Source organism: Marmota flaviventris, chromosome 9 (genome assembly GCF_047511675.1).
Source record: "Marmota flaviventris isolate mMarFla1 chromosome 9, mMarFla1.hap1, whole genome shotgun sequence".
Taxonomy (NCBI): Eukaryota; Metazoa; Chordata; class Mammalia; order Rodentia; family Sciuridae; genus Marmota; species Marmota flaviventris.
In genome coordinates this window covers 104,297,292-104,313,242 of record NC_092506.1, presented here as the reverse complement: position 1 = coordinate 104,313,242, position 15,951 = coordinate 104,297,292, and the positions used below count along the sequence as shown (strand labels likewise).

The 15,951-nt window shown below is 49.5% G+C and overlaps 1 long non-coding RNA gene across 6 annotated transcripts; it reads left to right on the top strand.

The window, feature by feature from the left end:
• Positions 1 to 272: 272 nt before the first annotated feature.
• LOC114088979 (uncharacterized) lies at positions 273 to 15,597 on the top strand. 6 transcript variants are annotated; one of them, XR_003582098.3, is made up of 7 exons: positions 273 to 389; positions 2,723 to 2,851; positions 4,816 to 4,986; positions 5,776 to 5,915; positions 7,995 to 8,129; positions 12,741 to 12,941; positions 13,164 to 15,597. It is a non-coding gene; the product is annotated as an uncharacterized lncRNA (long non-coding RNA). The 6 variants fall into 6 exon arrangements; XR_003582100.3 differs by having other exon boundaries at positions 13,161 to 15,597; XR_003582102.3 differs by having other exon boundaries at positions 7,992 to 8,129.
• Positions 15,598 to 15,951: the final 354 nt, after the last annotated feature.

Here is a 15,951-nt window from a genome sequence, read left to right as displayed (position 1 = left end):
TTTAATTCAAGATTAAAAGAAATCATCAATTGGAGCTGATTGTGCTCATCCAGATGACACCGGAAACAGCTGTATGCCATCTGTGAGGGGGGTGCCACCAGCTGGAACAACCGTCCTGAAGAACCAGCTTTGCCTTGCTCCACAGCAGGAAGGAGGGCTGAGGTTGGAGGCCAACCCACAGGACCGAGGAATGATGGGGCAGGGCTGGGGGGAGGAACAGGAAGCCTCACCCCCAGCCCACTTCCTTGGTCTTGTTTATGCTAACAAAAGCGAGTAATGAATTACTGATAAGTGGCCTCTTTTAGAAGGAAATTATTCAAGGGAGCAGGTGAGAGCCTGCAGACATTCATCTTCTCAGCTCTACAAAGCTGGCCGGGAGATGGGGAAAGGTAAGGGAGATGATTCATGGCCCGGGCGCTTCATCCGTCACTCGGGGTGTCCTCGGCAATGGGGAAGCAGGATTGATGGTCCCTGGTCTCAGGTTGGCAGTGTGGTGGGGATCCACAGCCTCCATCTCATTAGCCAGACCAACGAGGCTGAGAATCATTGGGACCTGAGTACCAAGCCCCAGCGTGAAGCTAAGAGCCAGTAGGGCAAGGGGTGGGGCAGGGGACAGAGTGACTTTGCCAGAAAATGTCCCCTCCACCACTCCCATACTCCTGGGACAGTTAGATCTTGGCAAGGGGCAGTTCCTGCCTCTGGATAGGTGAAGGATCTTGTTAGAAGACACGCCTTCTAAAAGTAGGGGAAAGAGCACTGGTCCCAGTACCAGGCCCAACTCTTCCCCTCCCCTCTCCTGGCTCAGGTTCATGAGATGGGTAGATCAGAAGTTGAAAACCAGTGGAACCAGACCTATTGTCTTTGACCAGCACAGTGTCAATTTTTTAATAAAAACACAAGTAACTAGCTTCCTTGAAAAACGTCAGAAGATCTCATGATCAGATGGAATTGAGAGCAGCTGCTGCCCCGAGGGGGCACACATTCTCCACTGTGGATCACACCCATCCCCTCGTCTCTCTGTTTTAGTCAGCTTTTTTGCTGCTGTGACCAAAAGACCTGACAAGAACAGTTTTAAAGGAGGAAAAGTTTATTTGAGGCCTCACAGTTTCAGAGAGTCTCAGTCCATAGATGGCTGACTCCACTGCTCTGCAGGACATCATGGTGGAAGGGCGTGGAAGAGAAAAGCAGTTCAGGACATGGCCACCAGGAAGGGGCAGGGGAGAGAGAGAGAGACAGAGAGAGAGAGAGAGAGACAGAGAGAGAGAGAGAGACTCCCCTCACCCCAGACAAAATACACACCCAAAGGCACCCCCCCACCCCGCAGGGACCTACCTCCTCCAGCCATACCCTTCCTACCTATAGTTTCCACCCAGTGAATCCATTCAAGTGGATTAATGCACTAATTAGGTTAAGACTCTCATAACCCAATCATTTCACCTCTAAACTCTCTCATTGTCTCACACATGAGCATTGTGGCAGGGGGTGGATACCTCACATCTTAACCATAGAACTGCCAACCCCTTCTTTTGTCCCCTGCTTCAGAGCCTCTCAGTTTCCTCTGTCTCCAGTTTCATCAGCTGCTCCCAGCTCCTGGTGGGCTCTGACTGACCTCATGTAGGTAAAAATAGACAGTGCTTCGCCGGCCGCCTGCACTGTGTGCCCCTTGCCTTGAAGCCCTGGGCTTCCCTTTCCAGAGGTGGAAGCTGCAGAGCTCCGCTCAGCACCCACCGTGCACAACCCAAAAGTGCTGGGGAGTTAATGCCCAGCGAGCCAAAACTTTGATCAATGGAAAATGGGAGCTAGTGGAAAAGTCTTCCCTCTTCCTCCCTCCCAGCAGATGCTCCTGAGACATACAGCTTTTTGAAATGGTCTTGCAAGATTGAGCAATCAGTCGCACTTGGCAGCAGCCAGCTCCATAATGCATCCTCAGAATGACTCTCCCCTCCCTGCCTCACTCTCCTGCCTGGGACTGTGCTCCCTAATGAAGAAGTAGCAGACTTTGCCTTGGGCTCTGCTTTCTGGGGAATCCTGGGAGAAGACAGTTGGTGTTGGGAGCAACCCTCAAGATGAGATTCTGGAGTAGGACTGGGCACTGGGGTTCTGGCAATAAGAACACTATTGCTCGTGATTAGTTGGGTGGTAACAGCCCTGACATGCAATGGCCTCAGAGTTACTAAAGCTCTCACCTGTATACTCTGGGGAAGAGGTGCAGGTAGAAGGTGAGGCATCGGGACAGACCATGATCATGACATTGATGGGAGACAGAGGCTGCGTGGGGGAGGATTTGTGGACATGAAAAGACTCAACCTTGATTTCAGATCGAGTGTTAGGACTGCACTGTGTTCCCCTGCCTCAAAGCCCTGAGCATCCCAGTGAACCTGGCCTTATCGTGTGTGGGATAGCTACTCAGAGCTCGGCCATGGCAATGGGTGAGAGAAAATGAGTAGAAATGCCAGAGCTTTATCAGCATGGTACTGAGGGGGTGTCAGGAGGCTCAGGGAGGTGGGATTCCAGAGTGGATTTTCTGCATAGTACCTGAACTTACCAGTTGACTCTTACCGTGGGAGGCATCGTGTATCCCCAAGAGATTCACACAGCCTACACCAGTACACGTGAATGGGACCTAAGGTGAAGCAGAGCTTTAGGAGATGCATTCAGGTTTAGATGCAGTCAGCAGGGTGAGCCCTAGTCCAACATGACTGGTGTTCTTCTGAAAAAGCAGGAGAGGACACACAGAGACCCCGAGGGAGGATGGCGACATGAAGACAGGAGTAGAGACTGGAGTTATGCTGCTGTGAGCCACAGCTGGAAGAGACAGAGAAGATCCATTCTTCCCTGGAGGCTTCCAAAGGTGGCGGGGTCTCTTTTGCCTTGATTTCAGACTGCCGGCCTGCTGAACTCTGAGAAAGTCGATTTCGATTGTTTAAAGCCAAGCATTTGCGGCACTTTGTTGCAGCAGCCCTAGAAAACAAATGCAAGCCCGGCTCCCGCCAAAGCAATAAGGGGTGCCCTGGTTGGAGGTGGGGGGACACCAGTATCTGAGAAATTTCGTGGTGGTTGTTTTCAGTAAACCAGGGCTGATGGTGGTACGAGGCTCACTAAGATCTGGGGCAGGGCAGAATTTGGGTGGCATAAAGGCCATGGGGTGGCATTTACACATCAGAGGCAAAGTGGACAATAAACCACTGCCTTGACCATCTTTTTTTTTTTATTGGTTGCTCAAAACATTACAATGATCTTGACGTATCATATTTCATACATTTAGTTCAAGTGGGTTATGTATTCTTATTTTTACCACGTGTACAGATTGCAGGATCACATTGGTTATACGTCCACGTTTATACATACTTGATGGTGGCCAGTCAGCCATGCTGTGAAAGATGGCCAGCTGGCAAGGGAGTTGCTTAACTCATCTAATAAAGAAACAGTAAGGAGAAAGATAACACCAGACCCTCACCTGGTTTCCAGATGGAGGTCAGATCACACAGCCAGCATCCATTGCTACAAGTTCAGAAGAGGGTCCCCTTTAGGCAGGACCATGAAATGCTACCACAAGTGTATACGATAAACATTCCCCTATCCTTTCAAAGGGACCTCAGGGAGATTCTCACATCTCTCTCTCTCTCTCTTTTTTTTTTTTGGTCCTGGGGATTGAATGCAAGATCCCAGCACTTTTTATTTTGAGACAAGGTCTTCCTAAGTTGCTGAGGTTGGCCTTGAACTTGTGATCCTCCTCACTCTACCTCCCAAGTTTCTGGGATGATAGGCAAGTAACATCACATCTAGCTAGAGACACCCACATTTCTAAGGACATTTAAATATAGGATCTGGTCTACCACTGATGGCTAAGGGACCAGATGGCAAGTGGACTTTTGACCCAAACATGTCCAGTGGGTTCAGGAGTCCGTGGCCTACCCTGTGGTTATTTCCCCAGTCCCTGAATGTGTTGAGACAGAAATATGGAGGAGCCAGAAGAACCCTCCCTTTTGGCTCCACAACCTGTGAATGAAGGGTTATTAGTGTTGAATGGGCCAAGTGGAAGGCCCTGAAACTACCCTCCAGCTCAGACAAGATAATAAATGGGAGGAATTATTGGCACATTCTGAAAGAAATTGCAGAGATTAGTGCCACCATTACAAACTTAGAGGATATAAAGTGGGTGTCCCCTCCATGTCCTTGCTCAGCTCACCATTCTAGCCTGCTAACTCCAGGATGGTGATGGCACATGACCAGGGATGAACATCCACTAAACCAGGTGGCATCCCTGGCTGCAGCTTCCCTGCCAGATGTGGTCATTCGGGAAGAGCAGGTCAAACAGCCTCCAGCATCTGTAGGAGGCAACTGATCAAGCAAATGCTCTTTTCCTCCTCCACAGGAAGGATCAAAAGCGGTCATCTTGGCTGCTCCCACATGGTGGGACCCACTTGCTGTCTCACCCCAGGGCTACGCTCATTCTCTTGTCCTCCCTTTGCAGTCCAAAGGGACCTCAACACACCGCATGGCATGGGTTCCCTATATTGACATGCAAATCGCTCCTGGGAGCACAAGATGGAAAACATTGAATTTTCTAGTAAGACTTGGGTGACCAAGTGGGAGGTAATCCCACAGAGACCTGGAGACTGCCATGTTGGTGATGTTTTTAGGGGTCTAGTGATCTGGGACATTGTAGGACACACCTCAAAGGTAAAGGACAAATTGTGGCATTGTGTACTTTCTCCCAGTAAGAGAGAGGCACATGCTCAGTGGGATTTTTGAGGCAGTATATGGCGCATTTGACCTATCTGTGGTGTGACTAGAAATACTACTTGCTTACAGTGGGACCTAAATCAAAAGAGGGGACTCTGCAGGGAGTGTAGTCCCTGGTGGAAGCTGCCCTGGTGCTGGGATTGTGTGTTGCAGCAGATCCGAGTCTGGGAGTTCATGTGGTAGATAAAGATGCTGTGAGGAGTCTTCGAAAAATCACAGACAAGGAAGCCTTGAGCAGAGGTGAGTGGATGGACAAGGAAGTGGGCACAAAAAGCATGCGCATCTCTCGTCTTCCATTAAACTCCAGAAGCATCCACAGCAGAAGAGGTTCGCATCCATCCGGTAGAAATGAAGGTTCACTCTGGGAAGGTCCACCTGCCTTTCTCGCCTACCAGCAGAGTGCAGGGGCAGAGTGGCTGTGGTGGCTGGGCTGGAGGCTGTGCATCTCACCAAGACCCATCCTGCAATGGCCACAGCTGAATACTCAGAGTCAGCAGCAGAGGGTGACATGGAACCTCAATATGACACCATTCTTTAAGGAGACAAGCTAGTCACTGGTGGCATATTGATTGCTTTAGACCCTTAGCCCTGGAAGGGCAGCAATTCATCCTTACTAGGATGGACTGTCCTCTGGACATAGATCTGCCTGCCTTGTCCACAGAGCCTCCACCGTACCAGATTCTGAGAGTGGACAAAATACCTGATCTCCTGGCATGATGCACCATATAACATTATCTCAAAGGTGTACCAATAGGCACATGGTCCCGGGACGCACTTGTCTCATCACACACCCCAAAACCCAAAATCAGCCAGCCCAAGACAATGGTGTCATCTCCTATTAAGGTGAAGTGCTAACTCAGGGACAGCACCCTGTTCTGAGGGTATGAGCTGAAATAGTGAACCTTATGTGATGCTCTGCCCTCTGTGACTAGGACACACAGAACCCGGAATGAAGGGGTACAAGTGGGATCTGCCGTGTCATCATCATTCCTACTGACCCACTTGAGAAATCTGTGCCTCTTTTCCCAGTAAACACAGGCTCTGCCAGGTTAGAGTGGCTCGATTCCCAGGTGATGAATGCTTCTGCCAGAGGACAAAGTGAAGTTACTACTGAACTAGTCACAACAACTACCTAGACACTGCGGGATCTTCCTTGGGTGGACCATCAGGTAAAGAAGTGTTACCACAGTGGCCGACTTAATTGCCTGACCACCGTGAGAAACCAGGGCTGTTGCTGCGTCGCGATGGGGGTGGGGTGGGGGGTGGGTTTGTGTGGAATCAGAAGATGCTCCAGGGTATCTCTTGGTACCTCTGTGATAATGGTGACCACGACTCCTCAAAAGCAAGGCCACTAAAGTACCTGGACTGCTCAGGGATGAAGGGCCAGGTCCCATAGGCTGGCCTGGTGGGGGAAACCTCTGTGGGAGAGTGGAGAAAGAAGACAATGATGACAAATTGCAGCCTTCCAACTCTTCAAGAATGGAACCTGTTTCACTCTCCTCTGGTCTTAAGTCTCTGAAATTATATATGGCTATTATCTTGAAGGGGACTCTGACTGACTATATCTGTATCTGACCCTTCAGAAAAGAGAAGTTCTCACACAAAGGAGGCCTCACTTTGTATTTTGAATGCTGCAAGTGATGGAGAGTCAGTGTGGGTGCTAGTGCTGGGGTGGGGTGTCCCCGTCTTCTCAGCCTTGCTTCCGGCCCCTTGGCCTGCCCCACCTCTCTCAGTGAGCATCTCTGCATGGAGGCCAGGCCTCGAATCCAGATTGTTGTTGCTTCCTACCTCTTGCTTGTTGACACTGTGACAGGGGTGCCGAGGAACATGTTTTGACTCTCACAGCTTAGGATCTGGAAGTAAAATCAAGTTATTGTTTAGTGGGGACAACCTTTGACACATGGTACATGGAACATATTTTTCTCCTTCTCTTCCTAACAGTTTTTGCAACTTTTTTTTTTTTTTTGCGGGGGGGGGGGGGCGGCTGTTCCACAAGATCAAGCAATAAGTGGACCTTAGTGGTGGCCAGTTTGATTTAAAAAAAAAAATGAAAAGAAAGGAAAATCCTTTTATTGCCTCTGGTCCTTCCCCACCTCTCTCCCCTCCCCTGCTGCTCTGGCACCCCTGATCATGATGCATAAGCCTCTGCTCACTCTCTGGAGAACAGTTTCCAATGTTCAAGGTGGGTTCAGTTGTCATCAATCATCTGCATCCCATATTGCTCATTGGCATCACCTTCCTGGTCCTTGTGGCATCTGAGATTGGGCCCCTGCATGCGCTGATCTCAGCTCCTCTGATCAATTAATTTTGGGGTGTAAGTTTCCAAGAATCAAGAGTACAGAGTCTTCTGCAAATTCATTGGCCAAATGCTTCTGTTCCCTGGACACTGGTCTCCTGTCTTGAGCACTAGAGGATGAAGTCATGGGATTTCAGTTAGTTCTGAATTGCATTTTTAAGGAGGCTCCTCTAGGTATTCCTAGAATTCATCTACCTCCAAATGGGAAGCTCCTTCCTACCTAGAGATAATCTGAGAAAAGAAGGGGCCAAAAGGAAGCAGATGATAGAGATTTGAGAGGAGCTGGGGGATGTGTGCTGACTTCAAAGAGCTTGTGCCACCGACAACTTGGATGAGCTCTAAGAAATCTGCTCTAAGAAATAAAAGCCAGGCCTCTAGAGCACTTCTGGAATCTCAGCATGGGGTGGGGAATCCAGCTCTGAAAGCCAGCCTATATGTTTGGACAGCCTTCAGAGAGAAAGGGAAGCAGGCCACCAACCTTCCTCAAAGGGAGGCTGTGCCCCCAACGCCAGCAGCCTCTGACGGCTCCAGCCCAAATCCAGCATTTGATCAGCACATGCTGTCCCTCAAGACCTTGGGGACAGGGAGGAGAGACTAGAAACACAGATCTAGATGTGATTTATGCTAAGCTTGAACTTTCAGAGTATTTGTAGGCAACAAAACCAAAATGAGGCAAGGTGTGGTCATCAGAAGAGTGGTACCTAAAGTGGGGTGACAGGGTCAGGAAGCATTTGCCAGAGGAGGTGGGCTGGGCTATTGGACAATCAGAGCTTTCATCCAAAATGTGAAAATCAAAAAACATTTGTTGATCATCTATGATGTATGAGGTAGTGCTTTAGGCTCTCGGGGGAAGAGAGAAAATAGACAGATTGACCTGCTCTCCAGGGCCTTCCAGCAGGGGGTCAGAACCAACCATGAAGAGCTACAGCACTGATCAGTGTTTCAATAGCAGGACAGACAACTGATGGACCCAGGCACACGCAGGAGGAAGGGGTCCGGCCCTCTCAGAGAAAGGCATTCCCACTGGGATCTGAGAGAGAAATCTCCTTCCAACAGGTGAAAATGGAGCAGAAAAGGAGCTGGAGAGGTACGTAGTCCGGACAGAGGCTGGAAAGCACAGCGTGGGTTTGAAAAGCGTCGAGTGACCTAATCCAGTTTTTGGTCACACCACCAAGCAAGGGAGGGGGAAGGAGGGCTGCCAGGAGTCCTTGGGAGGGGACGATACTGCATGAAGGCCTGAGGTGAGGAGCCTGTTTATAGAATCAGATGTCACAAAAGGCACATGGCAGTGCCCAGCAGTTATGGAAAATAATGGGATGGGCCAGAGAATACAGGAACTTTTATGTCCCATTCAGGTTTGGGGACTTTATCCTTCAGGCAGAGGAGTCACTGAAGAGCTTTGGCAGGGGAGTTACATGTCGAGAGTAGAAAGTTTCGAAGAGGTATAAATTTGGATTTGTCGCCATATAGATTGCATATGAAGCCAGTTTAAGGCCACAGTATTACCAAGGGGCTGTGGGGGGGCGGGGGAGTAGGAGATGCTCACAGGCCGAGCCCTGGGAGCTCTGATGTCAGGTGTTGAGATGAAGAGAACCCAGCACAGGAGACAGCAGAAGGAAGCGGTGGGTGAAGAAGCCAGGAGCCTCAGGGCCCTGGTATCCTGTGAGCAGAGAGCCATCAGTACCGCCCAGTGCTGCTGCTGGGACAAGCAAGGTGAGAACTGAGGTCCCCGCTGAGTTCCTGCCATGGAAGACGGCGATGGCCTGGACCAGAGCTGTGGGGATGAGACCCTCCCTGCACAGAGTGAGGGTGACAGCTCTTTTAAGGAGGGTTACTGTAAGGAGCTGGAGAAGGAAGTGAGCCTAGAAGGTTCTAGTCTCCTCTTTCCTTTCAAATAGAAGGAATAAACTGGATGCAGTGACACACGCCTCTGATCTCAGCTACTGGGATGGTTGAGGCAGGAGGATCCGTGTTCAAGGCCAGCCTAAACAATTCAGTGACACCCTGTCTCAAAAAGTTTTTAAAAGTCTGGAGAGAGAGCTCACTGATAGAGCGCTTGCCAAGGCATGCCACGCCCTGGGCTCAATCCCCAGCTCCAAGAACAAACCAAGGAAAGATAGACACAATAACAGCAAGTGTGCGTGCTGGGGGGGGGGGGTGAGGGACTGGAGGAGTGGGGGAGGTGGAGGCAGGGGATTGGGGGGTGGGGGGTGATGGTGACAGTAAGGGCACGGATAGAGCAGGAGGAGGACCTGCTGCAGGAGGCCTGGTTCAGGGCTGACCTTGGCCTGGAGCACTGACAGTCCATCCACAGAGTAGGGGAAAGATAGAGGAGTGGAAAACAGATGTGGGGGTGGGGGTGGGGGCAGACCTGGGAGTTTATGGAAGTTTGTCCTTGATTGTTCCCATTTTTTCAGTGACTACAAAGCAAGGTTATCAGTGGAGACGGGGGGGAAGGGGAGGTATTGGAGTTTAAGGAGAGAGGGGGAAAGGATGACCACTGGTCTGGGAGAGCAGGAGAATGAATGGACCAGGGAGATGGTGGATGATTCCAGCCAGCAGCCAGCACCCACCCGAGTCTGGGACGTATGCATTTAAAATTAGACAGTCCACATACTTTGAGTATCCTTCTCCAGCGTCACTCTGCTCACCAATGTGCAGCCATGATCGAAGGGAATGGGATGGAGATTTTTCTAGGTGACCAGGAAGTGAGAGAGGCATAAGGAATTTGAGGACATTTACCATGGATTGATCATGACCATGGATCAGGGAATGGCATCTGGGGTAGATGTGCTGGGATATGAGGAAAGATATGTGACAAAGTGATCGGATCAACAAATCGTAGATCCAGTGGGGCCAGGAGGTGACACCCGAGGGATGGAATTAAAGGGACTGGATGTCTGGTCTTGAGACAGGGATTACCGAATGATGAAAACTGCTGATGACAACACGGTCTGGGCCAAGACCACAGATGTGTGGCTGGGGGAGGGTAAAGATAGCTCATCAGAGGAGAGGAAAAGACGCAGAGAGGCCAGGCCCTGGGAGAATCCCACTAATTATGCTGCAGAGGATGGAGACCAACAGCCTAAATGTGCCAGGAAGAACAGGGAGGGCCCAGGTTGTAGAGAGCTGCAGCAGCAGGAGGAGCAGGGGGCCTTGAACTTGAGATGCAAATCTGGGTGTCTGTCAGGGGGAGGGATGGATACTGCAGGAAACTGAGCAGTGAGAAGCCAGAAGGATGCCCAGTCCACCTCCAGGCCCAGAAATGACGGAGTGTAGCCCCCATGTGAGAGGCTGCGGGGGCACAGAGTAGACGGGTCTCCAAGCGGGAGGTGCAGGGAGAGGCTGAGGGAGGCTGCTGAGGCTGAGGCCAGGGCACTGGCTGCCTCCAAGCCTGCGAGCAGCCCCTCAAAGCCTCTCTTTGGCCAGTGCTGGAGGAACCTCAGAGATAGTCATCTCGAGGCACTGAGGTGTTCAGACTGCGGCAGATCAGAGTTTGCTAATATCGCAGTAACACAGCCCTGGGGATGAGTCTTTCATCTGCAGAGCCACCGAGGCAGCTTATCTGTGCAATACATCGCCCCTGTACAAGGGACGCTTGGACGCCAAGTGCCTCCAGGATGGAAATTAAAGAGGAAAAGAGTTGGGGGTGGGGGGGCAGAGATGTTAAAAAAAAAAAGTCAGTATCAGGGTTTATTTTTAGGTCTACTGAAGTAGAAAATAAGTACTTGGACTGTGAAAATTTGATCGTAAGGCAAACCCCTGCCCTCGGGGAAAGGCCGGGGTCCTGGGCTGCCGAAGTCTGCCATTCGTTACTTTTGATTTACTGCAGCACAGACAAGAGGCCCTCACATGATACATTGCTTGTATATTCTTCTATCGATTCCCAAGACTTCGTTTTCTAAACTTCCCATCCATCAGCCGCATCTGTGTCTGCTCTCCCCCAGAGATGAAATAGGGCATGGGTCACCCCATCTTGCAAAATGTGGCAAGTTTTATGAGGCCGGAAGATTTGAAACAGGAACTTGATTTATGCTTGCTTCTGCCAACAGGTGAGGTCAGATGTCTTACAGTGCAGTTGAAAGGTAGGGCACAGGGGTGAGTGTGACTACTGAGAAAGGACATCAGTTCCCCCCTATAGCCTAAACAAACACAGCCCAGGAAGCTCGAGGTAGTATTGTTAGGGAGGAGGCATGTACTCAGTGGTTGTCGTCCCCTGTGGAGACCTTCCTGGATCTTGCTACTATAAACACTTTGGGAGCTGAATAACCGGCACGAACACTGCCCACATTCACCATCCGCTTCCACCCCACAACAGAAGGGCCCGGATGGCTACGCTGCGGCTGGCCCGTGGGCCTGGAGAAAAGAGAACTTGCTCCCCACTGGCTGCCGCAAGAGGTTATGGTGCCCCCACCGGAAGACATGTTGTTCTATGCATATAAGGAAACTCGGGTACCCACGTAGCACCTTAATTCCTCTTCTCCTGCCAATATTCTCAGAATGGAAAAGGCAAGCATCTGTGATGCTACATCCACCCCCATCCAGCCCCCAACCCTCCATTTATAAAAAAAATATTCTTTCAGTTTTCGCAAAGCAGATTTCCATATCTGGGGGGCTGGGATGGAGGAAAAGCTATTCATTGTCTCCTCTGAGACTAGACTGCAAAGGGAGGAGGACAGGGCTGAAGGCTGCCTGGGCCTGGGGAGAGTGGAAGGCCTACCTTCCAGGATCTGCAACTGATCTGAGGATCCCAACCAAGCTCAGTATCTCTTAGTGGCACAGGAGCTGAGCAAGGCATCAGGATCCAGAGTCTATGTCTGCATGCCTCAGTTTCCCTCAGAGAAGAATGTCTCCACCTCTCTTAGGTATTGTTAGACATTCTGAGAGTCTCAGATGGAACAACATTACAAATAAAGGAATTATCAATGTGATTGATGGTTTAAATTGAGCCTTGGGACCTCTGCTGTTTGGAGGATGGATCAATAGCAATAACAACAATAAGTAGAGAATAACTCAGGAGAGAGTTTATAAAGGACCCCTTGGCAGCGGGACCAGATCATTCAAAGGCAGGAAGAACGTTCCTGCACTGCCAACAAGGGCTCAGCCACCAGGCTTGCTCTGGGGAATGGCCCCCATACTGCTTGGCCAGACTGTACAGGGGCCATTGCTGCTCCAGATGGCATTCCAAAGGGAAACGGTCTATGTAGGAGGTAGGATGGGAAATGAGGAAATATGGTGAGCGAAAGAAGTTCCCCAGAGGTTGTGCATGGTGCCAACAAGCATGCCATCCAGGCTCCCTCAAGCTCTTCACCCATGGGCAGCACACCAGAGGTGAGGGGAGAAGCTGGCCCCAGCAGGAGATGGACCAGCTCCGGCCAGAGACCAGCCCTGGCAGCTTCCAAGAGAGAGCAGCTGTGCAGGTGAGGGCACAGGATCTGGAATTCCAGGACCTGGTCTGAAGTTTTGGCTCTGGCATGTTGTATCTGGTGATAACCCACCTGACCTCCCAGAGCCTTGGGCTTTTTGTCTGCAAAGCGGAGGCAGGGACAGCTCTTTAACTAGTTGCGTTGGGATGCCGGCCGAGAAATGAGAGGAGTATTCTACAGAATGTTCAGAGCGTTTATTAGAGAGTCACCCACATGGGATGACGGCAGGATCCCAGGAATGCCTCCCTAAGATATTTTTTGCCACCCTCCAGCTACCATAGGACCAGCATGGCCACACTCCCTGAGGAGGAGCTGGAGCTAGCGGCTGGCCGGTGGAGAGGTGGATCGAACTCTCACCTGCCACTGCCCTGCAGATTCACGGGACTGGAGCAGCTTTTATCCTGGGGGTTGTTTGCCTCTGGTTTTCCTGCTGAGCTGTAAACCCTGTCTGCTGGGGATGCGCCCAGTCCCTGGTACGTGTCTAGTACTCTCAGGGACTCATCACTCAGTACTGATCTGTTGGTCAAACGCTTGTCTTCCAGGAGAGGGGTATTGTTAAATAGCTTGGTACAAGGTGCCTCAAGGAGGATGAGAAAAAGCTTTTTAAAAGGGCACAAAAAAGCCCCCAAAAGGAATCCAGTGGGGCTGAGGCCTAATTCTAGATACTTAAAGTTTTTTGTTTTTTTTTTAAGCAGGATGCTAACCGCAAGTTCTCAAATCCCAAGCCACAGACCTGACCCTCATCTGATGAAACAATCAGCAGTGCCAAAGGCCTTATTGATAAATTTTTCCTCCAAGTCCAAGAATCACAGAGATCAACTGAGGGAAGTGCCCCTGGCAGAGGAGCCGGGATGAATGTGGACTTGGGTCACATCAGAATCTGCCTTTTATTATGCTGCTAACTGGAGTGGCTTCACACGCGATAATTGGATGTCTTGCCAAGTGGGACACTGTTGCATGCAAACACGCTTGCACACACACGCTCCCATGTGCACACACACATGCAGATACGTAAGGAGGCCCAGAGATACACATGCAGCAGATGCAACAGTATTTCACACAGAGAGACTTCTGGATCCCCAGGCCAGCTGGGAATTTCAGTCCCAATAATAGATGACTGTCCCTGCCCTAACCAGAAATCAGTTATTTCAACCTCCAACCCAGAATATAAAAACGTTTTCTAATTTCCTGAGTTGACACACAGCCTCTTGTGCCTCTCCAAAGTTGGGAAACCTAGTGCGTCACTGGGAACCCCATGTGATCATTGTTATTAATGACAATAATAGCTATAGATTTTTGAGTCTAGCTCTGTGCCTCGTACTATGCTAGTAGTAGACTATCTCAAATAATCCAGCAAGGGGGAAACTCTTATCTCCATTTTACAGAAGCTTATCCTGTGTTTTAGAGAAACTAACCTGCTCCTGCATTTAGCACGAGGCGGAACTGGGATTTGAGCCTGGAACTCTTACTCCACCACCCTGGCTCTTGCTAAGTCCTATTAGCTTGTATAGGACACGCTTCCTTCTCTGTTCTTCTGTAAGTTCTGCTGATTGATCCCTGGCTGTAGGTCTGGAGTCTTGCAGAGGTCTCTTCCTGTCCTCTTGTCCCTATCCTTTGATGCCCCCTGGAAGTCCTTTTTCAAATACAGGTCCCCAAGGAATTCCCCAGAGATAGTTCCTTCCTCGGTTCAACGCTGTACTTCAAGTGTGCCGTTGGGTTTTTGAGAAGCCACATCCCATCACTGCCTGTTTTAAAAAACTACAGTTTTTTTTTTATTTGATTTTAGTTAGCCCATTTTTTAACATAAACTGCTGTAAGCTACTTCTGTAGCTGAGATTTAAAAATATGTTTTCAGCTTATTATGCCAGCTACTTATAAGATTGTTTTGAAGTTCTAGTTTGTCAGCCAGTACATGAGCTAGGCTTGCAGCTTCCAGACAAACTGGCTGAGCAGGTTTTCTGTGCCCAGCCAATGATCAAAACCAGGCCAAGGGTCAAGGTTGACTCTGTTCCATCTGCTAGAGACCACCTATCGGTGACACTGATCTGTGAAGCATGACTCTGGTTCCAATGTCAAATACTGGGTTTCACTGTGAATTTGGACTAAAACTAGATTGATGCCAGGGGTCCCTTCTGAAGAATTAGAGGGCAAAGTTCAATTGCAAGCCAGGAAAAAAGGGTAAGGTCAGGGGAGAAATACTGAAGCTGGGAACCTTGTGCCTTGCCAGAAGGCGAGAGAGGCCGAAGACAAACCCAGGTGTTGGCATTCAGTCTGCAAACACCAGCAGCTTAAGGAGGATATACCAACGAGGGAGTTCAAGACAAGCACCCAGCTTAGGAATAGGCAGCTTAAAGAGGCATTTCAGGCAATGTCCAAACAAATTCCAGAAGGCTGAATCCTGATGGTGTGGGGCTTCTTTTAAAGGTGCAGACTCCCACCCTTTCTGAGCATGTACTCAGCTATCTTAAAGGTACCATGGGCTCATTCCAAATGGCTTCTGATCAACTTTAGATCTGCCGGTATGATTCTATCAGATGACATTATTTATCTCTGGTTTCTTCATTTTGTTCACAAGGATATCTTGAAAATTGTAGTCAATTAACTTTCTGAAATTGAAATACATCATATCTAGGGCATTCCCTTTGAATTGGTTAGGATTTTTTTTTTTCTTGCAGGTCATAAAAATCCAAATTAAACTTGGTTAAACAACAAGGAAATTGATGGTCTCACAAAATGAGAGGCCCAGAAATAGATGCACCTTCGAGGTTGGTCAATTCAGTAGATGAACAATGTTTTCAGAGACTCAGTTTCTGTCCTCTCATTAGGATCCATGGTAGGAGCTTAATTTTAAATCTGGCTCCCTCAGGCTCATCAGGTGACTGCCAGAGTAATTGGGATAACATACTTCTTTGTTCCCATGCACAGAGCGGGAGACTGGATTCTCTTTCTCCAAAGCCTCAAGCAAGGTTTTCCTCTTGTTGCATTGGTTCAATTCTCTCAGACCTGCCCCCAAACTGAACCAATCTTCAGGGGGACCAGAGTGAAATGTACTGGGAAATATTCACTGCACTCCTGATTCTTTGGTCCAGCTTTGCTCTCAGTAAAATAAATGAGCTCATTTGGACTTGACTCATGCTTAGTGAACCCATGCTGATTCCTGGTGCTCACCATTCCTCTCAGTAACCACAGCCATCTATTTGATAACCCTGCTGTGGCTTTACGGAGGATGACAGCTGGGGTATTATTTTTCCTCATTTTTGAAGTTGGGCACAACCTTGACCTCTCCAATTTCCAGATTCTTTAGAGCAGTGGTTTGCAAATGTCAGTGTGAGGAGGAAGCCTGTGGAACTCGCTAGGAATAGACAAATGGCAGGAGAGCCTAATGGTTACAAACATGGGGTCTAGAGCCAGATTGGGTCCTCATGTTCAAGTCCCATCTCTTGCTTTTGCTGTGACTTGGCTCAATCAACCTCTCCGGACCTC